This window comes from Lissotriton helveticus, chromosome 2_1 (assembly GCF_964261635.1).
Source record: "Lissotriton helveticus chromosome 2_1, aLisHel1.1, whole genome shotgun sequence".
NCBI lineage: Eukaryota > Metazoa > Chordata > Amphibia > Caudata > Salamandridae > Lissotriton > Lissotriton helveticus.
The window spans coordinates 1,405,423,161-1,405,443,681 of NC_136059.1; the positions used below are offsets into that span (position 1 = coordinate 1,405,423,161).

Here is a 20,521-nt window from a genome sequence, read left to right on the forward strand (position 1 = left end):
TCCAGGAAGGAGTGTGTCTGTTTTTGGACCGATGCTGTGTAGCTAGGAAAGAGCATTACAGTACTATTCGCCACTTGTATTCTCTGTAGCTTTCTGGTCTCCTATAATATTGTGTTCCTGTCTGTAGGAGAGTAGGATCTGCTTCTTATAGTTACCCCCACTTTTTACTGATGTTTTACCGTTTTTCGACTTTAGTCTGGCTGGGGCCCTGCTATCCAGGACCCCAGCCTAGCTGATTCCTCTCTAAAATGATTCCATGTACTCTAGGTACACTCCAGATTGGATACTGGGGTACCCTTTTGAGTCCCTAGTATATGGTACACTAGGTACCCAGAGCATAGCTACCCCAGAGGCCTACCAGGGGCTGAAGCATGTATTATGCAACCCCTGGGCAGCCTTTCAAATTGACACAACAGGTCTGCTACAGCAGCCTGTGCAAGGTGGTGTATGCACCCCTTACTTAGATATAGGTTCCCTATATCTACCTTATATCACTGCACATATAAACCTTTCAGTCACCCCTATGGCAGGCCTTATCAGTCCTGAAGGCATGGTGCTGGGTTTTGTGTGAGAGGGTTCCCATGCATGAGCAGGGCCCCTCTGCAGCCTTCAGAATCTATTCTCCGGGGTTGTTCTGGGATGCAGCCAGACCATATACTCTTAAGTGCATTATAACCTTGCGGTAAATGCTAACTTTGGAATCATACCCCCCCGCACCAGTACTTGTGGTAAGGGTATGATTCCACCCTCCTAGAGGGAGAAACATGGCCAAACCGGTACACCCGGTACCAGCTTAACAGAACCCTGGCATCACAAAATGGATGCTGCCGCCACAGACACGATTCTGGCCTCCTGCTGCTGGACGAAACTCCAGCAGGGGAGGCCTGGACAATAGGTTTCCTGTCACAGGGAGGTGTAACCACCTCCCAGACATTCTTTAGTGTATTGGGGCTGGGTGGGTGCACTCCAACAGTGCTTTGAAGTCTGCAGTGGAGCCACATTTGGTGTCCCTGTGCATAGCCCAGTTCAAACCGGTTGCAAGGGCTACCAGCCCCTGATCTGGCGTGAAACTGGACAAAGGAAATGGGTGTAGCCACCCCTCTTTCCAAACACTCCCATAGGTGGGTCCCCAGAGTTTGCCCCCCCCTTCTTTGGGCATAAAGTAGGAAACCCTGACTACAGGACTTTAGATTTACCTGAACGAAACTCTGATACTGAATCCTGGAACTTCGAAAATCTACAAGATGATAGATGACTGAGGGATCTCCCTTGCAGTAAAGGAGTTACTCCCCTGCGTGGCAGGCACCAAAGACACATCTGACTGATTTGCGTCTCCGAATCTCCCGCCGGACTCCAAAGAATTTGCAACACAGGAGGTGGGTTCCCAGACTTCTCAGAGGCTGATCCGAGTCCCCAGCAAAGCTGAGACCGTAGCCCTCGTGGGTACCGTGGAACCAGAACCCCAGGACACCGTGCACATTTGCAAGTGCATCTGCTTCCTGACAATCCTGGAGGTTGTGCATTGGGTTACTTGTAGCCCAGACCCGAGAAGCATTTCCACCAAAGATTGCCAGCCTACACTCCACGAGTGTTCCGTGAGCTGGCCCTTTATGTTTCCTCTTGAGGTACCTTTGCGATCCCTGGTTTGTCAACTGGTAGGTCCCTGAGAAGGCAACTTCAACTTTCCTTGGGCTTCCCTGGTTGCTCCAGACGTGCCCTGACTCTCCATTGCTTGGGGAGTCCCCTAGACCTTGCATGGCCACACCGAAGCATCTTTTCTCTTCCTGCATGGGTTGCTGTTACCAAGGCTTGTTGTGTTCAATCCGAGCACCGATGCTGCACCAATCGACATCCTTCATGGGACAGCTCGAATCCAGTTCCTGGTTGTCGTCGACACCTCCTGGTCCTCGTGGCTGCAGAGTCAAGCTTCACCTCTTCGCACCTGACATCGGTGGGCATTCGTCTATCATGTCCCTGGTCACTGGCAAGTGACCCAGACTCTGTCCCCTCTGTATTCAGGTTCTTCACATCTTCGATCCAGGCTTGGATCACACCGGACACTTTTCCTCTTCACGGTAGCAGGACTTTGCAGCAGGTCGCAATTGAAAACGACGACGATTCCCGACACCATTTGACACCTATGCACCCGGCTTCCCTGGATGAGTTAACTCGAGTACTCCGGTGCTCCTGTGGGTGTTAGCCCTAGAACCCCTTAAGTCTGAAGGGGGTTTGCGCAAAGTTCTCTGCTAAGTGTCCTTAAACTTTAAAATTCCAACCGCGACTTTCCCCATAGAAGCTAACGGAGCTCTTGGCTGTGTTCTTACACTGCACAAGTCCCCCGTGGATCCTCTGTGTCACTACCTTGGCTGGTTCCTTGGGGTCCCAGTGATTCTACAGGCTCTAGGCCTTGTGTCTAGTGAAGTTGTGGTTCTCATTTCACTTTCTTAATATATGGTTTGGTCCACCCCAAGGTCTCAGTGTATATTGTGCTATTTACTGAAGTTCTATTGTGTTTAAATTGTGTACCTGGCTCTGCAATCTCATAAAGAGATTACCAGAGAGTGTTAAATAATAAATACATATATTTTATATATACCTTGTTTGGTTCTCCTTTCATTTAGACATTCAAGAGGTTATAATCTGGTAAACCAAGCTGCTTTACACTCCTTCAAGACTTAGCCTGAAGTCTGCTCTCCATAGCTACCACTAGGATAGCTTTCAATAAAGGTTGTCTTTAAACCTATCATCAATAAGGGTTGTTTGGACTGGTGCAAAGTGCCCACTATAACTAGTGGACAGCATATGCCAGGCCAACTTCTCACACTGTCTTTGTAATTCAGTACACAAAACAGTATAGTCTGGGTCCTACCCCTGGAGAAGGGGGTCAGGCCGGCACTGTGTGAGCTTGTTCTACAATGAAGTGTTCTGATAGTGAACCCTCTGGTAACAGATCCCGAATCTAGTGTCCTATGTAAGCCGTTGCATCTCTTCCCTCTTCACCCCCCCGAAGATCTATGACTCACACATTGTTTTGCCTAGAGCAACCTTCGGAGACTTCTGCTCTGTATTTGAGTAGTTTCACACGGCTCGCAAGCTCTTTGAAGCGTTTTTCAATGTCTTGTGCCTTGGGGGAGAGCTCTACTATAGTAACTTCCAGTCTGTGTGTTCTGTCCGCAAGTTTCCGGTGGTCTACATGTAGAAGGTTCAACTCAAAGGCCACCTTGTCGATTTTCCAATCCAATCCAAAAATTCTTTATTTCGGCCACATGGGCCATAAAAGAAGCAATAAAATACAATACAGATAAAAGACAATATATACAATAAAAACCCAACTGAACCTGCAGTCTTTTTTGGGAAGCATGGTAGAGGAAATTTAGCCAGACATTTTCTTCCTAATTATCCATGCTGCCATTAAGAATTTGGAGACCGCGAACACAATGTGGCCCTGGGTATTAGTTTTCAGCACCCTGTAGGCTTGTAGGTAGTTGTTGAAGCCCAAGTTTCGACATAAAGGAGCTAGCCAACGCCTCCTCGGGCTCCAATAAGCTTGGCAACAAAACATTATGTGCAAGTCATCTTCTTCCCTAACTTTACAGCATGGGCAAAGCTTGTCGCCCCCTAGCGACCACTTATGGGTAAAGACTTTAGTAGGGAGCGTGCCAAACCTCCATTGCAGGAAGAGTTTCCTCGCCAGAAGGGGATGGATAAAATCCATAAAAAGTTCAAAAAGGTAGGAATTTTTGGATGCAATAAAACGATCCGTCAGGGTGCCACTGTCATGTGCGCTGTCCATGTCAGCAAGGGTTTTATTCTTGTAGAGCTGTGCCAGGGTTTTACGTGGGATCCTTCTACAGGCCTGAGCAGGGTCATCCCAAAGGTCTGGCAAGTTCAGGCTGGAACACTCCGATTTGATGAGCGCCAGCCAAGGGATCTTACCGTTAACATCCAGCCTCAGGACATGTATAAGGTCCTGTCTGTAGTGGTGCAGCTCCTCAGTTGACCATAACCGGTGCCAGTACTTCACCGGCTTCGACCGTAGATCCTCTACGATTGACGGGAGGCCCAGGTCAAGTCTGAGGGGGAGGAGAGGTGTGCCTTGCGGGAGAGCAAGAAGACGTCGAAGGAAACAATTTTCCACCCCTGCCATGACCTTCCCAGCTTTGTGGCCCCACAGCTCGCTGCCATACAAGGCAGCTGCCTTCGCCTGGGTCCTATACATTTCCAGAGCCGGGCTAACAGGCTTAAAGGTGGACTTGTTGGATACCCTCAGGAGTGCGCCCGATATCTGAGAGAGTTTCAGCCTAGATCTTGCCACCTGGGAATCCCAAGTCAAATTTTCTTGGAGTGAGACCCCCAGGTATGTAAAGGTAGAGACCCTTTCCAGGCTGGTTCCCCCCAGTTTTGGATTGGGTCTGGTCCTGGCCGGTGGGTTGAAGATCATGAACTTAGTTTTCTCCGTGTTCACCTCCAACCCATGCTGTCTACAGAAGTGGCCAAAGCCATCCACTATCCTCTGGATCCCCATAGGAGATTTGGAAAGAAGGAGGGTGTCGTCGGCAAACATAATTGCCGGAACCCTCCTTCCTGCCAGAACCGGGGCATCGTTGTCCCCGACAGCGTCAAGGTGTTCAATGACGCTGTTGATGTACAGACAGAAAAGTGTCGGAGCCAAGACACAGCCCTGTCTGACACCTCGGCGGACCGGGAATTTCCCTGAGGGCCTGCCATTCCTCCCACACCTCACTACCGCAAAGTTGTTCTCATGCAGTCTAATGATGATACCAAGGAGATGGGGGGGAACTCCCAGCTTCTGCAATACCTCCCATAACTTCCCCCTCGGGACGAGGTCAAAGGCTGACCTCAGATCCACGAAGACCATGTACAGTCGACCTCCCTCTAGCGTTACCGTCTTCCAGTACAGAAGAAGGAGGCGGAAGATTTGGTCCATGGTCGACGTGTTCTTTCTGAAGCCAGCCTGTAGAGGGCTCAAGATGTCATTGGCCTCGACCCAATCTAGGAGATGATCCAGAATGAGGCGCGCAAAGATCTTTTGGGGCACATCTATAAGGCTTATAGGCCTGTAATTGGAAGGGAGCAGAGTGGAGCCCTTCTTGTGGATGGGCACAATCTCTGCCCCCAGCCACGACCCAGGGATCGCCATACCTCCAAGGATGGCATTAAATAGAACAAGAAGGTATGGGCCCCAGATGTCCGGATGGTGCCTAAATAGATCCCCGGGTAACCTGTCCAGGCCTGGCGCCTTCCCCACTGCTAGCCGTTCTATGGCAAGCTCCACTTCCCCCAGGGAAAGTTCCATTCCGAGCTCCCTAGTACCCAAAGACAGATGCAGCTCCGCGGCCGAACAGGAACTGGCGTCTAGGTAGAGAGCCCCAAAGTGGGACTCCCATACTTCAGGGGCTATATTAGGCTCAATTGCTTTGGCTAGTTCCCCTGACCCATTGTTTACAAGGGCCCAGAATTGCCGGGGGTCCCTGGATTTAAGGGCATCGTAGAGGTCATGCCAGTGCTTCCAGTCCCACTCGGCCCTTGCAGCCGCCAACACTGATTTATGGTGGTTCCTTAGGTCACGCACTTTGGCCTTGTCTAACCCCTCCTTTATGGCTGCAATAAGGTCAGATTTTGCTGCCCTGCAGTCTGGGGTGTACCAGGTGGGGAGGGGAGTCCTTTTCTTTCGAATTGGGACCTCCGGATGAAATATCTCGGCCAAGTCCCTCACTAAGACCTGATGGACATTTCCCAGTTTCTCACCGTAGTCAGCAGTTCTTGGTTCGTTCAGGAGAGCCTCCACCTCCATAAGGCTTGGGAGCGCCAACTCATATAGTTTCTTAATGGACTCTTCCGACCTCACAAGCTTTCCCCACTTGACTCGACGCCTGTTTGTGGTCAGAAGTAAGTCCCCCATTTCGGCCCCTTGGCCAGCTGGGGATGGGACCGTCAGGGGCGATGGGCACACAATATTTAAGCGAAGGGCGTTGTGGTCGCTGTCTGACCTCTTAATAACCCTAAAATCCAACACTTTAGGCCAAAGTGAGATGTCCACCATAATGTAGTCCAGCCTCGACTCGTGGCCCCTCCTATTGAAAGTGCACACCGAGGGGGTGTCGGAAGGAGTACGACCATTACACGCCCTCAGCGCGCTATTCAAGGTAAGGGACAGGAGTTGCAAGGCTAGAGGGGACCAAGCTTTAGGGTGGGGAGAAGAAGAGGGTGGAACCCCCCAATGGTCATCCTCAGCCGTAAGAGCACCATCAAGTAGGCCTTCCAGGGGCTCGAAGTGGCAATTGAAGTCTCCTCCAAGTACCACCTTGTAATCACCCGGAAGTTGGCCCAGGAAGGAAGCCAGATCATTTAAGGTGGGTGATTCACTCGGCGGGGCAACCGGGCGCGAGTAAACGTTGACAATGGCCCACGGAGTTGTGCCAGGCCAAGTGAGCCTCACACACTGGATGTCCTGCGAACCCGTACATACTTGCTCCGCCTGACACCCAATATGACTCGCAATCCAGATTGCCAAACCACCAGATGGCCTCCCCCTCCCAGCCCATTTAGCAGGGATTTCAAATACTTCAAACCCTCTCTTAACATGAGCGGCCCTCGCCCAGGTCTCCTGAAGGAGAAGGATATCAGATCCACCTACCAGGGAGTCCCAGTCAAGAGAGCCCTCCTTGTTCGCAATTCCCGCCACGTTCCAGGAGAGAATTCTCAATCCTGGATCAGGTGGCAGGCTGCCCTGGTCTCCAACATGAGAATGCACGGTAGCCATGGGGAAGCCGACATCTAAGGCGCCAGTTCCGGTGACAGCGGCGGCAGCACAGGGAGCCTGCTCTGCCGTCCCTGTTTGCGGATTATGGACTGGCCCGATATCCAGAGGGGGACTCAGCTGGCACAAATTGTCGGTTGTATCAGGCCCGCGCTCATTAACGACCTGGGGCCGGGTTAGTTCCAACAAAGGGGTCACCCCTAAACCCACAGGGCCTTGCACCACATCCCCCCTATTCTCAGGGCAAGACACGATTGGCCTAGTTTGTGGTCAATCGACCTGATCCAGACAGGAAAACCTATTATGATGTGTAAAGTTTGCCTGCACAATTGATAGGGGAGGCCTTGGTCTGTAACGGGAGCCATCTACTGCAAAGCCCACCCTAGTCCATCCCCTCTCACTCTCTCCCACTGTGTTGCTACCACTAGGATAAAAGTAAGAAAGGGGTACGAGTTCTATTGCGGACTTGTCAGGCCTTACAAGCCAGTTGCAGATGTAATTTGCAACATGTGGGCTCCTAAAGCTTGGGACAATGCAGTCCCCTGACCTGTTCTTTCTGGTCGGGCCGATCCACGGGATCCTCCTTACCATCAGAACCTCACCCTTCAAGTTTGGGGGCAGCGGTCTGTTGATATTGAGCCAGCTTACAACCTTGTTACGTAGGGAGTCTTGTGACTCTCTACCATCACCCGCTAGCTCAGGAACTCCCACCATGATTGCCGTGTATGGAACGGCTTCTGGCGGCAGATTGACCACCCTGCGTCTGTCTGGGGGAGGAACACCACCATCACTTGGGGCATTTTTTGGACCCATTGTTACCCCTGTCTGCGGCACAGGCCGCGGCACAGGGGGTGGCTTAGATCTCCTAGGAGCCGGAACAGGTGGACCAGGTACTAGTGGTAGCAAAGTGAGCGTCTGGGGGATAGACGCACCATTTGCACTAGGCACTACCCTGCTACAAGCCTGAGGTAATGTGGAAAGAGGTAAGCTATTCCCTATTACTTCCCTGGTGGTTACAAGAACGTTAGAAGCTACACCAGGGCTACTCCTAGCGAGAACATTTTCCCGGGACTGGAGTAGGTTCTCTATAGCCTCTAATCTAGCTATGATAGGGGTTAACAAGTTCTTAATAATAGCTGCAAGGGAATTAATTACTACATCTGAAGTATTTGAGGATGACCCACCTAAAATAAATGGGCCTGCCGCCACGGGTGACAGCACAGGAGTTGGCGAGGCCCCAAGATCCAACCCAGACCCAGATGAAGTGAGCTCAGGGGAGGCCGAAATATCAGTATCAATACTATCTCCGAGGGTTGATGCAGGTGCAACAAATCTTGCCCTTTTTACACTCTCTATTTCAACAGGCCTTTTCCTTTTTGTGGGCTGAGACACACCACTGTCTACAAGGACTATTGGCAGGGCCGGTTGGCCTGCTTCCAACGTGTTTATGCCCACATTGTCCAAGACAGCAGAGTGGTCGGCAACCCCCGATGACCCTGGGGAAACCCGATCCCTCTGTGTAACCGGAGTTCTTAACTGCCGGAGCACCGACTCAATAGTCTGATCGATACTATCCAGCAGAGACATGTGGGTAGCGTCCGTGGTAATTGGTGTACTGACATCATTAGAGGCAGATTCTCCAAGTTCCAGGAACACACTTTCAGGTTCCATCTCATGGTGAGAGTCCGTGGATGAGTGGCACTTACTGATTTGAGAGCATGCCTTGGGGAAAAATTTTTCCAGGGTGCTTGCGCCCTGTTGCACCGACTTGCTCCTTAGTGCTCTGGATGCCATGGTGAGATGGGTGTGGGACAACTTAGCGTGGATGTTAGAGGGGTGGCCCGGTCCGGTCTCTCCCGGCCTCTAACGGCCTAGAACGGCCCGCTCTTTGCCCGGTCTTCGCCCCGCGCGCGTCCCGCTGCGCGTGTGAGGCGATTCTCCTAAGTATAACAGGGGGGCGTGGCACTGGGAGGGGGCGCGAGGCGCGGCGGGAAGAGGAACCAGCTGGCGCTGCCAGATGGACTGCTGGTCCTCGCAGTCCCGCTCGCCTCCGCCTCTCACCTCCGCTGCGGCCGGTCGGTCCAGACAACAGGAATCCCCGTAGAAAAGCGCCCAATCAGTCCTGAAGCAAGGGAAGGCAGGTAAACAGTTCAAACTCCTTGCGCGAGCGGCACCCGCGGAGCGGGGGCCGCGAGGAGTGAAATAGACCTTCAGGCAGGGGGGCGTGGCACTGGGAGGGGGCGCGAGGCGCGGCGGGAAGAGGAACCAGCTGGCGCTGCCAGATGGACTGCTGGTCCTCGCAGTCCCGCTCGCCTCCGCCTCTCACCTCCGCTGCGGCCGGTCGGTCCAGACAACAGGAATCCCCGTAGAAAAGCGCCCAATCAGTCCTGAAGCAAGGGAAGGCAGGTAAACAGTTCAAACTCCTTGCGCGAGCGGCACCCGCGGAGCGGGGGCCGCGAGGAGTGAAATAGACCTTCAGGCAGGGGGGCGTGGCACTGGGAGGGGGCGCGAGGCGCGGCGGGAAGAGGAACCAGCTGGCGCTGCCAGATGGACTGCTGGTCCTCGCAGTCCCGCTCGCCTCCGCCTCTCACCTCCGCTGCGGCCGGTCGGTCCAGACAACAGGAATCCCCGTAGAAAAGCGCCCAATCAGTCCTGAAGCAAGGGAAGGCAGGTAAACAGTTCAAACTCCTTGCGCGAGCGGCACCCGCGGAGCGGGGGCCGCGAGGAGTGAAATAGACCTTCAGGCAGGGGGGCGTGGCACTGGGAGGGGGCGCGAGGCGCGGCGGGAAGAGGAACCAGCTGGCGCTGCCAGATGGACTGCTGGTCCTCGCAGTCCCGCTCGCCTCCGCCTCTCACCTCCGCTGCGGCCGGTCGGTCCAGACAACAGGAATCCCCGTAGAAAAGCGCCCAATCAGTCCTGAAGCAAGGGAAGGCAGGTAAACAGTTCAAACTCCTTGCGCGAGCGGCACCCGCGGAGCGGGGGCCGCGAGGAGTGAAATAGACCTTCAGGCAGGGGGGCGTGGCACTGGGAGGGGGCGCGAGGCGCGGCGGGAAGAGGAACCAGCTGGCGCTGCCAGATGGACTGCTGGTCCTCGCAGTCCCGCTCGCCTCCGCCTCTCACCTCCGCTGCGGCCGGTCGGTCCAGACAACAGGAATCCCCGTAGAAAAGCGCCCAATCAGTCCTGAAGCAAGGGAAGGCAGGTAAACAGTTCAAACTCCTTGCGCGAGCGGCACCCCTTGTCGATTTTGCTTACGAGCGAGGTACATGTTTGTTCCATTGTGGTGCAAAGCTTCTCCACTGAGGCCAAGACCGTGTCTAACTTACTGGACATGGAATCTGTAGTTGTCACGCCCGGCATTTTGTCTAGTTGTTATCGGGGCGGAGGTGGTTGGCCAGTCGGGCCCCCCGGTGCCAGATCGAAGTCGGCCCATGTCGGACATATGATGACGGTGTGTGGATTGATGGGCTTGTGTTCTGGACTGTGCGCACATTTGATCCATGGCCTCTTCTACTTTAAGGCTAACTGCCTCACTGATTTGCATGCAGGGTGGTTTTCTATAGCAGGGGAAATATTGAAGGCTTACTGTATCTCTGTACCCGCATGGTTACACCCAGTGTGTCAGCAGTGGTCTGCCTTGTTGTTTTGAGGAGCCAATTCTTGTTGTTCTGGCGCAGAGTGTCTCTCGCTCGTTGTGACCTTTCCAGTCTGTTGTTCTGTATTGTGCACGGAAATACCTGCGCCGATGCGTATCAGTGGAGTAGGGCAATCTACTTTGGCTTTGCTTAGGCCTTGGTCCCCCCTGGTGTGCGCGTGTCTTGCTGTCCCGTTTCTTGATGGGCCAACTCCTGTCTCCTTATTCACGAGCCCTCCTATATGCACAAGTGTTCTTTTAAATGGGCCAGCCGTTGGGGAGGTAGGTGAGAGGAGAAAAAAAGAGTTGATCTCTGTTTCTTTAAATGGAGCCGCGGGGTCTGGCGCATCCTCTGGGTTCTCTGTGGTCCCGCCGGTCATGTAGGCCGTGTGAGCATCGGGCCCCCTCATCCGCCCAGGACAATGGTCATGCCCGCGTCCGCTGAGCCGCAGGTCTCACCAAGTGCACACAATTGGCATCTCTTTGCAGTGCTGCCCTTAACTGTCTGGGCTAAATTTAGGGCCTACCAGGTCTTTGCAGGCCACGTCGCTGCTCCGCTGTAGGGTGCATCACCTGGAGGTGCGCTGTGTCCGCTTGCTGTTCGCATGGCCAGGCCCATTTTAGTGACTCTCCTTCACTGTCCGTGCACGGCTGCTGGTCACCTCTGTGATTCTTTAGTTCTGTAGTCTTGGGCGGGATGCATTGTGTAGGATAATTTGCTGGATGGTGGGGGATGAGTAGCGGAGCTCTAGCAGGGCGCGCCCTCATCCTTGCCTGAGTAGCTACGCCCCCCTTGGCTCATACTCATTGCAAGCTTTCAGCCAGGTAAATTTGGGAGTGGTGTTAGTTCTCCACACTTACATACAGACTCCTACCAGCTGATCACTGTTAGGGCCTCATACACCAGTGGGCTGTGTTTTCATATCCAGATCATAGGAGTTGCTAATAACACACTGGGTTCACCCCAGCGTACACCACCGGTGTATAACAGTTTACATATTGCAGCTCCACTTGAGGGCCAGCAAACCTAATTGATGATGGGTTTGAAATGAATTCAGAGGGTGGCGAGAACAGGTCCGTCAATGATCTTGTGTTGCCGCCTTCTAAGGATGTGATCATTCTTTAAATTACAAGTTAAAGAGCAGAGATAATCTTTCAACCATTGATTTTCAAAGCCTTGATGCCACATAAGGAGCTGTGAAGCAGTTCTGTTGTGACTGCGTCTTGGATCTGACAGCACTTATCAGAATGTAGTGTATGGATACTACTCCCAGAAGAGTCTATTCAGGTTCAATGAGTACCCTTCAAATGAGTTAATTGTTGGAGACTTCAACAGCCTTCGGAAAGAAGAATGAGCCTTGCTCTGCCGTCCAGCATTTAGACAGTGATGGCGCATACAACTCTAAGAGGCACCCAAGAGATTAAAGCCATTGTAGAAAATCCCACCAGAGGTGAGTGTGGAATTTTGCAACAGACACTTGGCAGACAAATTCTGTTTAGTCTTCTTCGCATGTCTAAAGCTTTTTCCAAAGCGATCTTCAGAAGTTAGTATTTTTTCCTTATCCAGAAGGGAGGCATTGCTTCACTTTATCCAGGAATCTGATCCTCAGGCCTCAAATTGGGCTCTTGTCCTTTTATAAGTCACGGGCCCTTTTTTTGTATCCCCTTCAATTCTCTGGAGGGTTATGTGAGGCTGAACGTGTCCTGCAAATACTCCTCTTCTGCATCCTTCTTTGTTCAAGCAAGCAGGATTGTTAACAAGGATTGTGTTTGGCTGTCTTCTGTGGGAGGGGGTCACTCCCACGACTAATCAGGCCTCTGCCTCGTATCTCTAACAGTCACCATTCTATCCTGTGTGTTTTTCTGCTATTCAGCAATATATCTGCTCTTTCTCCCATCACAGGAGTAATGTATCATATTGTAATCCTAGAAAACACGTTTTTGGTTGTACTTCTTCATGAGTTTTACAGTTCCTAGATAGGATTCCAACATAGGTCTGAGGTAGGCCCTCAGGAGGACAAAAGATCAACACTACAGGAGCATAAACCATTGGTGTTGCATTTCCTGCAGCGTTTCCTGGTGAGATGGCAGCTCAGTGAGGTTTAGGTTCCTCTCTTACAGTTTGGCACAGTTCATGGAAGGCTTCCAAGCACTGTTTCCAATAGTCTTCAAAGCACAATACCTCCCTGAAGGACTTTTCAACCAAAGCTGGCATGATTTGATCAGGAACCTGTCAGCAAAGCAGTTTTACAGTGCAGCAACCTAAAGGAATGGCACTCTACCCATTGTCTTTGTTTTTTTAGGCATTCCTGTTTTCCCCACAAATGTAAACTGCCTGTGAAACTCCCACATAGAGATCTCCACCCATGTATGTCCATTGTGTGAGTGTGCATGATCATTGCAAAAGTTCTAGGTTTACAGAAACTGTTTTACCTCCCACCAAGCAGGAGCAGTTTGAGCCCCAAAGTGAATTATTGGTATGGCAGCCACGCAGGTTTTGCCATGGCCTATTTGGTTTTCTGTCAGACGCAAGTGGTTCTGAGTTGCAGCTTTATTGGTTTGTCGCCGGTCGGCTTTGCTGTCATTAAGGGGAGAGCAAAAATAATCGGCTGCTACATACTATTTTATCCACTGGTTATTTGGCATGTCACACTGTATATAGTTGGTTTTGCTGCTTTTCCTCGTGGACAAAGGTACTCAAGCAATCTTCATAATCCTATGTCCTCTCTTCCTCTTCCTAGTGTTTGACCCCCATCTCCCGGCCAGTGAGGTGTGGACACAGAACAAGAGCCGGAAGAGGAGAAGACACGTTAGCTACGTCTACACCCAGAGAAGGGGTGGAGCTTAACAGAATTGTCTATCCGGACGCATAAACACCACCTCATAAAAGTAAGCACTGTGATAAAAAAAGGGCTTGGTGTATGTACTACGGATTAGCCGAAGTAATCAGTACATTTTCCGAGATTAAGTTTGCAAGTGTAGAACAACTTGTTAGTGTTGAATTTAGGGAATGCAGTAAAATTGAAAAATACTCCACAGAGAGGTCAAAGCAAATGTGGATGGACTTCTACAATTAGGTTTGCTGTTAACCTATTTCTCAAATACTTTTCACTGTTCTGACACTTCTTTGTACAGTTTTGTATTTTACAATCAATAGTTTTTAAAGACGTGTTTTCGCCTGTGCTTCTCATGAGATGAAAGTGAGAAAACAACACTGGGTGTGGGCTTCCCACAGTAAGGCCAAGCCTCTCTATCAATAAACATCAAAACAGAAGCCAATACTGCAACTTTTAATTCAAGAGAAAATTAAATTTCTGCGCGCAAAGAATTAAACTAAGTGCGAGTTTGGACAGATTGTCAGGAATTAATCATATTTACTATTCATAAAGTTTTTTAAGATATTTGTTGGTCCGTGCCATTTGCAGACACCGATCAGACACAAACCGAGGCAAGACGCCGTCAGGCGAAAGGTCCTGGATTAACTCCTGGCTGTCCCATTTTTTTGCCACCATTCTGGATTCCAACAAACAAATAATTTACACACCGAAAGAAATAATTTTGTCTCCGCCCGGTTCCTACTCTTTTTCTCAGTGGTGCACACTCATACCAAAGCGATGAGGTCCTGATGAGAACCCCCCCACTTAGTAGGGGTTCAAAACGCGTAGACCGCCTATCTACACCATAAGAATGCTATTCTCTAAATAACTCATTTCGATTTGAAAAAAAATTGTAATCTCACCAAATAGGTCTCTTTGGTGTTTTTGTCAAAAATCATTTTGTGACATTCAAAATTGTAAATATTGATTCGTGTATGTATGGTATGTGTGAGAGAGTGAGATTCAAATGTGAAAGTTGATCAACCACGTATGTGTGTTTTGTTTCCCCACTAATGTGCACTTTTTATGTAAATGTCATTTTTATGAAATTTGAATTTTGTATTGTTCGTTTTTGACAATTGTTGTAAAATGTCTGGTGAACTTTAACCAACAAATATAAAAAACTTTATGAATAATAAATATGATTCATTCCTGACAATCTGTCCAAACTCGCACTTAGTTTAATTCTTTGCGCGCAGAAATTTAATTTTCTCTTGAATTAAAAGTTGCAGTATTGGCTTCTGTTTTGCTGTTTATCTCATGAGATGAAAGGCATCAAAACTGTAAACTATATTGACCAATCCTCTCCATCTCACGTCATCATCCTTTATGTCACAGTTCTGCTACTTTTTTGTTACTCGTCGACTACTGACTGTAAAACAGTTTCATCATTTGTCTAGCATGCATTGAAACTTCGTTTTCAAGGATTACTATAAGTGACATTGTGGTGCTGCAAAAGAGAGCAGTGTAAGACATGCTTTCACATGGTCTGAACTTTGTACAGCCGTCGGTAACATAAATGTGACTCTATGTATGATCTTGAACTTGCCAGTGTGCCTAAAAATGCTATGCCAGATAATATTTAAATATGAAGCACAATTTTGATCCCAGGTTTTACTGGCGGCCCTCAACATTTGCACCAAGGCTGGGATTTCATAGCTTCTGGTGCGCACTCATTCAAAACCTTTTCGCATAGGTTGCCACCTTTGTGCCTGCACAGAGCATAGTTACTTAGGCTGTGGCTGTGCTGCTCGAAATAACAATAACCTACTTTTCGTTACTTCTCAAAATGTGAAAAACTTATGACTTTCGGGATGTTGACGTGGAGTATCACTAAGTAAGAATAGTGTCTGAACTCACTCACTCACTCATCCACTTATACATTCCCCTCAGTAAGTTAAGCACCAGAGATCTGCCTCTAGCCTGCAGGTCACTCATGCCTTAACTGTAGATGTTCTCTGTCCGACGAAAGCTTCTACTACTAGTCTGCTCCGTTGGATATGGCCTGTGGGGAATGGAACACTGCACTTGCTCCCTTCTGTCACAGGGATGCTTGTTTTGCTGCTGTCATATTGTACCAATGCTGTGAAGAAGCAAAAACGTGCACTGCTGCAGCCTGATTAGTTTGAATTCTGTGATGGGGAAAGTGTGCCCTGCTGCTGCCCTTGCTGTACATGTCCTCTGAAAGAGGGAAGCTGGCACTATTTCTGCCCTCGGGGTACCTGTTCTAAGAAGAAGGGGGTATTTCCACTACTTATGAATTAAAAAAGGATCTATAGAATTAATTTGCATTGCATGCCCTATGACCATAGACTTTTCCATAACAGTTGATGTGAGATGCCTGTAGTTCTGAGGAAATTCCTCTCCCCAAAGTCACAATATTCGAGCACCAAAACATGTTGACAGAAAAGAGAAGCAGGGTCCCTTGCTCTGCCCTCTGTTTTTAATCTTGTGGCAGGGAGACACCAGTAAAAACATGTTGTACTCACTGACACACAATTGTATTACAGGTCTGAGAGTTTAACAAAGAGGGAACATACATGTAAAAGTAAGGGACATAACCTTACCATAACTAGGGAACCCATACCTAAGAGACTGTGCAACAATTGAACAGCAGCACTCCTGGATATTTACAGTGCTAGACCTGGAACCCACTGATGAACTGTACCACACTAGTTAGGTGGGATTCATCATCCAATTTGAGGAAATAAATGTATGGTAACTCTATTAGAGGTTTGGCTCTTTCTTCCAAGTGTGTTGTGCTTCTTGTATGTTCACAGAGAGTGTACAACAGTCCCTTCACTCCTCTCTCGTCCTGTTTAGTGTCTTAGCTACATGTGTTGTAGCTGTCTGTATACTTGACTACGAGATTCATACGATGTTTCTCTTGCCACCCGTTCTTTACTTATTCTTTATGTACGAAACCTGCGCTGCTACTGTCCATGTTGTATCTTTGATGTGAAGCTCAGTTTAAAACTTTCCAATACACAAAAGACAAAACAATTGGTATTGCCAATCCTCGTTTTAATGCATGACGTGTAATTAAGAGTGAATCCTCAAAAAATATCTGAGCAGAGTTTTCTTTTGGTTTTATCTGTAAAACAAGCACATTTTGAAATGGACTAGATGATTTGTAACATTTTAAAACATACCAGAGAAGTAACATTTTGGCTCAGTATTGGTATTTTAGCCGACATCACTCTGCATTCTGTAGCTTTGAACGTATAAAAAAAGTGTTACGGCAAAACTACAAGCCTCATAATGCAACATGCTGTTGGCTGAAAAGCGAGGAATGGCTGATGCGTTATAATGTTTCGTCACTTACCAGTAATCTTCATTACGCCGATTAAGGTCCTCCTCGTCCCAGTCCTTACATAACTGAGGCAATCCTACCTCACGACAGGCTAGTCCAAAATGCTAGGTTTTAAAAAATGTTTATTCCTCCCACCCACTGCCATGCCTGTTATCAACAAGTCCAGACACAAACGCAGTAGGAGGGAGGGAACAGGACTGGGACGAGGATGGCTGTAATCAGGGTAATGAAGATTATGGTAAGTAACAAAACATTACCCCCTCAAATGTCCTACTCGTCCCTGTCCTTACATAAGTGAGTACCTCACAAGCAGAAAAAAACATGAAGAAAAATGCAGGACACCAGGGATCCATGCAAAAGTACAAAACATTTAATCAAACAAATGATTGATACAACAGTGTTCAAGATGCCAACAGCAAAATTGTCCACAGAGTCATGCAAGACATCAAGACAATAATGCCGGACAAAAGTATGATGGGACTGCCAGGTAGTCGCCCTACAAATCTCCTGGATAGAAACCCCAGCTGCCTCAGCCCAGGAAGCGGACACAGAACGCTTTGAACGCTCTGAACCTGAGCCGGAGGAGGCAAACCAACAGACTTATATGACTGGCAAACCGCCAAACGCACCCACCGACTGATGGTGGAAGTAGACACCTTTTTCATTATTCAACAACATGAAAAAGGGCATCCCCAATGTATAAAAAAGGACACTGAAGTTCCAAGTATAAAGCCAACCAAGAACACCCAGAGAACAGCTGTTTTACTTTTAAGAATTTATTTTTAAAGTCATTTTTAAATAATACTCACATTATGACAAACACAGATAAATTCATTTTGATCATCTTATTACATATAAAAATTTCATTATGTTAAATATTTTAATAGGAAAAGAACATCAGCCAATGGGACGAGAACATCAGCCCAGAACCATATTAAACAATAAAAAAATGACGCACAGTTCAATCATTCCATCAATCAACCACTGACTCACTACCACACAATGCATACGCTCAAACTCAAACAGAACAGCTGGCAAATCCCAAGAGGGCACAATCATAGGAGCGATCGGACGACAAAGCCGAACACTCAGCATAAGCTGACTCACCAAAGGAGCAATTCCCTCCAAGGAGAGGAAAGTAGAAGGGGAAAGTTCTTTCAAAAACCCATCCTGAAGAAAATCAAGAATAGAGGCTGTATCACCAACCACAGGATCCACGCCATGAGAAGAGCACCAAGAGACAAAAGAACCCCAATGCTTACCATAGCTCTTAAAGGCAGAAGGCCTATGTTATGTGACTGCTGGATATTACATGCCACCAAAGAAGAACAACCCAAAGCCTCCAACGTCAAACATTCAAAAGCCAGGCTGTCATATTTAACTGAGGAAGACGAGGCAAAGACAGAAGTGGGAACTGTAGCGGAAACAGGATAACGGGAAGCCGGACAAACCTGCCTCTAGCCGACTGCATCAACAGCGGGAACCAAAGGCGACAAGGCAGCATCTTCTGCAGCACCCTCGGGGGAGGGGAATAAGAGGGAAGGCATATAGAAAGCCCAGAGGCCAAAGAATCGAGAGGGCATCCACTGGCCACGCCTGAGGACAAACCATCTCGGAACAGAAACAAGGGAGAAGGGAGTTGTGCGGGGAAGCAAAAAGGTTGATTTAGGGTGTCCCGAACCGAAGACAAAGTTCCCAGAATAGAGGAACAGACAGATGGAACTGAACCAAGGATGGAAGGCTGCGGCTCAAGCTGTCCGCATTAAAGTTCTGGTGACCCTGAATGTAAACATCCCTCAGTGCCAACAGGTGATACACCGCGCAAGCACAAATCATGGAAGCCAGCAGATTCAGAGACTCACACCGGGTCCTCGCCTGGCAGATCAAGTAACAGTGAGCCACCTAATTGTCAGTACGGACCAACAGATTCACCCCCTGGAGGGAAACCTTAAAGAACAGAATCGCCTGCCAAACAGCCGCCAACTCCCACCAATTCCAGAGACGGGCGATGTCCTACCCAGACCACTGACCCTTGGCCTCCAAGGACCCCAATGTGGCCCACCAACCCCAAAGACTGGCGTCTGTTATCATCAAGAGGGGAGGAGGAAGCTGAAAACACATCCCTTCTTCAGATTGGGAGTGCAAAGTCACCAGCTCAAGTCCCAAACCAGAAAAGGGGAGAAAGGAACCAGAGTGTTGTAACCTGCATGGGAGGGGTTCCACTGAGACAACAGATGATTCACCAAAGGCTTAAGGCACAAGCGAACCCAGGACACCACAGCTGTGGTTGCAACCATCAACCCCTGGACCCACAACCAAACCTGAGCTGGGGCAGATGGGTGACTCAACAGGTCCTGCGGGAGAAGCTGTAGGGTAGAGATACAAGCAGGAGGGAGAAACTTTGCCCCAGCAAGGTGTTGCAAAGTTCCCTGATAAATTGCAGTCTCTGAACAAGGACCAGATGAGATTTTACCAGATTCAGCTTGAACCCCAGACCCTGGAACATAGCCATCGTCACCTCCACTGCCAGAAGAGCCTTAGGAAGGCAGGAAGCAGAGACCAAACTATAATCCATATAGGGAAACACAGAGAACCCCTGAAGCTGCAAACCCCCACAGCAGGAGCCAATACCTTGGTTAAAACCCAGGGAACAGTTGAGAGGCCGGAAGACAACACCCGAAACTGGGAATGGACCCTGTTCACTGCACACCTCAGGAACTGCTGGCTTCCTGGATTGACAGGAACGTGAAAATAGACGTCTTCTTAGTCCAGGAAAGCCAATACATCGCTCTTTTGGATGAGGGGAATGACGGACCGCAAAGTGGTCATCAGAAAATGACTCAGCCGTACTAATTTGTCCAGAGCATTGAGATTCAGAATCGGGTGGTATGAACCATCTGGTTTTGGGACCAAGAAGAGCATGGAATACAAACCCAGGCCCCGTTCTGCCTCTGGAACCAGGAGAACAGCGCCCTTTGCCAGCAAAATGTCCATACCTGGCAACATAGCAGACCTCCTCATGAGGTCTCCTGAGAACAGGGTAACCCAAAAACAGGCCAGAGGTGGAGGGCCCTGGAATGGAATTTTGTACCCCTGGTCGATGACCGACAGTCATTGGTCGGAAATCAGAGTTGACTGTTGATCCAGAAACAGAAGGGAGCCAAGTCCCCACCTTGGCATAGTCACGTTTGCCCAGCACCCTGGTGCCGTTGCTTCTTCTGAGGCCAGGATTTATAACGGAACGCAGCCCCCCCCCCCCCCACCACGGGCCTGTCCACGAAAGGGCTGAGAAGAAGGGAATACAATCAATAGTTTGGGGAACCCAATATACCCTTGGAGGCTTGGGCAATAATCTAAATGGTAAAAGGAGCCTTCAAGGGGTTTAATTCAGAAAAATCTTTCTGTATCTGAGTTTGTCTCAGAAAAGGTCGCTCTTTTACGTCCCTGATTAGGACCTTGATGATGTCCCTGTGGTTGATAAAAATCTTTAGTCAGATACGGGTATGTCTTCTCCTTACTGTACTTTCTGATATCTTGATGTAATTTATTTGTTTTTTTATGAGCATTGAAGTCCTCAAAATCCTTGATTGTCAATGCTATTTTATCCAAGAGGGCTTTAGCATTCACCATGTTTGTGTCTGAGTTGATCGTATTCTCTAGAATCTCACTTTCTTTGGACAGAAGCTTAATATGCTTCAGAGCGGTTTCTATGATGAGAACCATCCAGGTGTGGGAGCACTTGTTAGAGGCAAAACTGAAACCTAACGTAAAATCCTCGTCTTCAATGAAGATAATAGGGTTGTTTTTAATCTGTAGGTCAGTAGGGATGATGTTGGCATTCAAGCAATCTGTCGGGAATTTGACGTGAAGTTCAGTACGTACTAATTTCTTTCTGAGTCTCTCAAGCTGGGTAAGGTC

The 20,521-nt window shown here is 49.0% G+C and overlaps 1 protein-coding gene across 1 annotated transcript in view; it reads left to right on the forward strand.

Moving 5' to 3' along the window:
* Window positions 1–20,521, forward strand: part of HOPX (HOP homeobox) — a 261,296-nt gene that overhangs the window by 121,892 nt on the left and 118,883 nt on the right. Inside the window, exon 2 of the mRNA XM_078677528.1 lies at window positions 13,156–13,303. The gene's annotated coding sequence lies outside the window, so the exon portion shown is untranslated. The remainder of the gene's footprint in view (window positions 1–13,155; window positions 13,304–20,521) is intronic.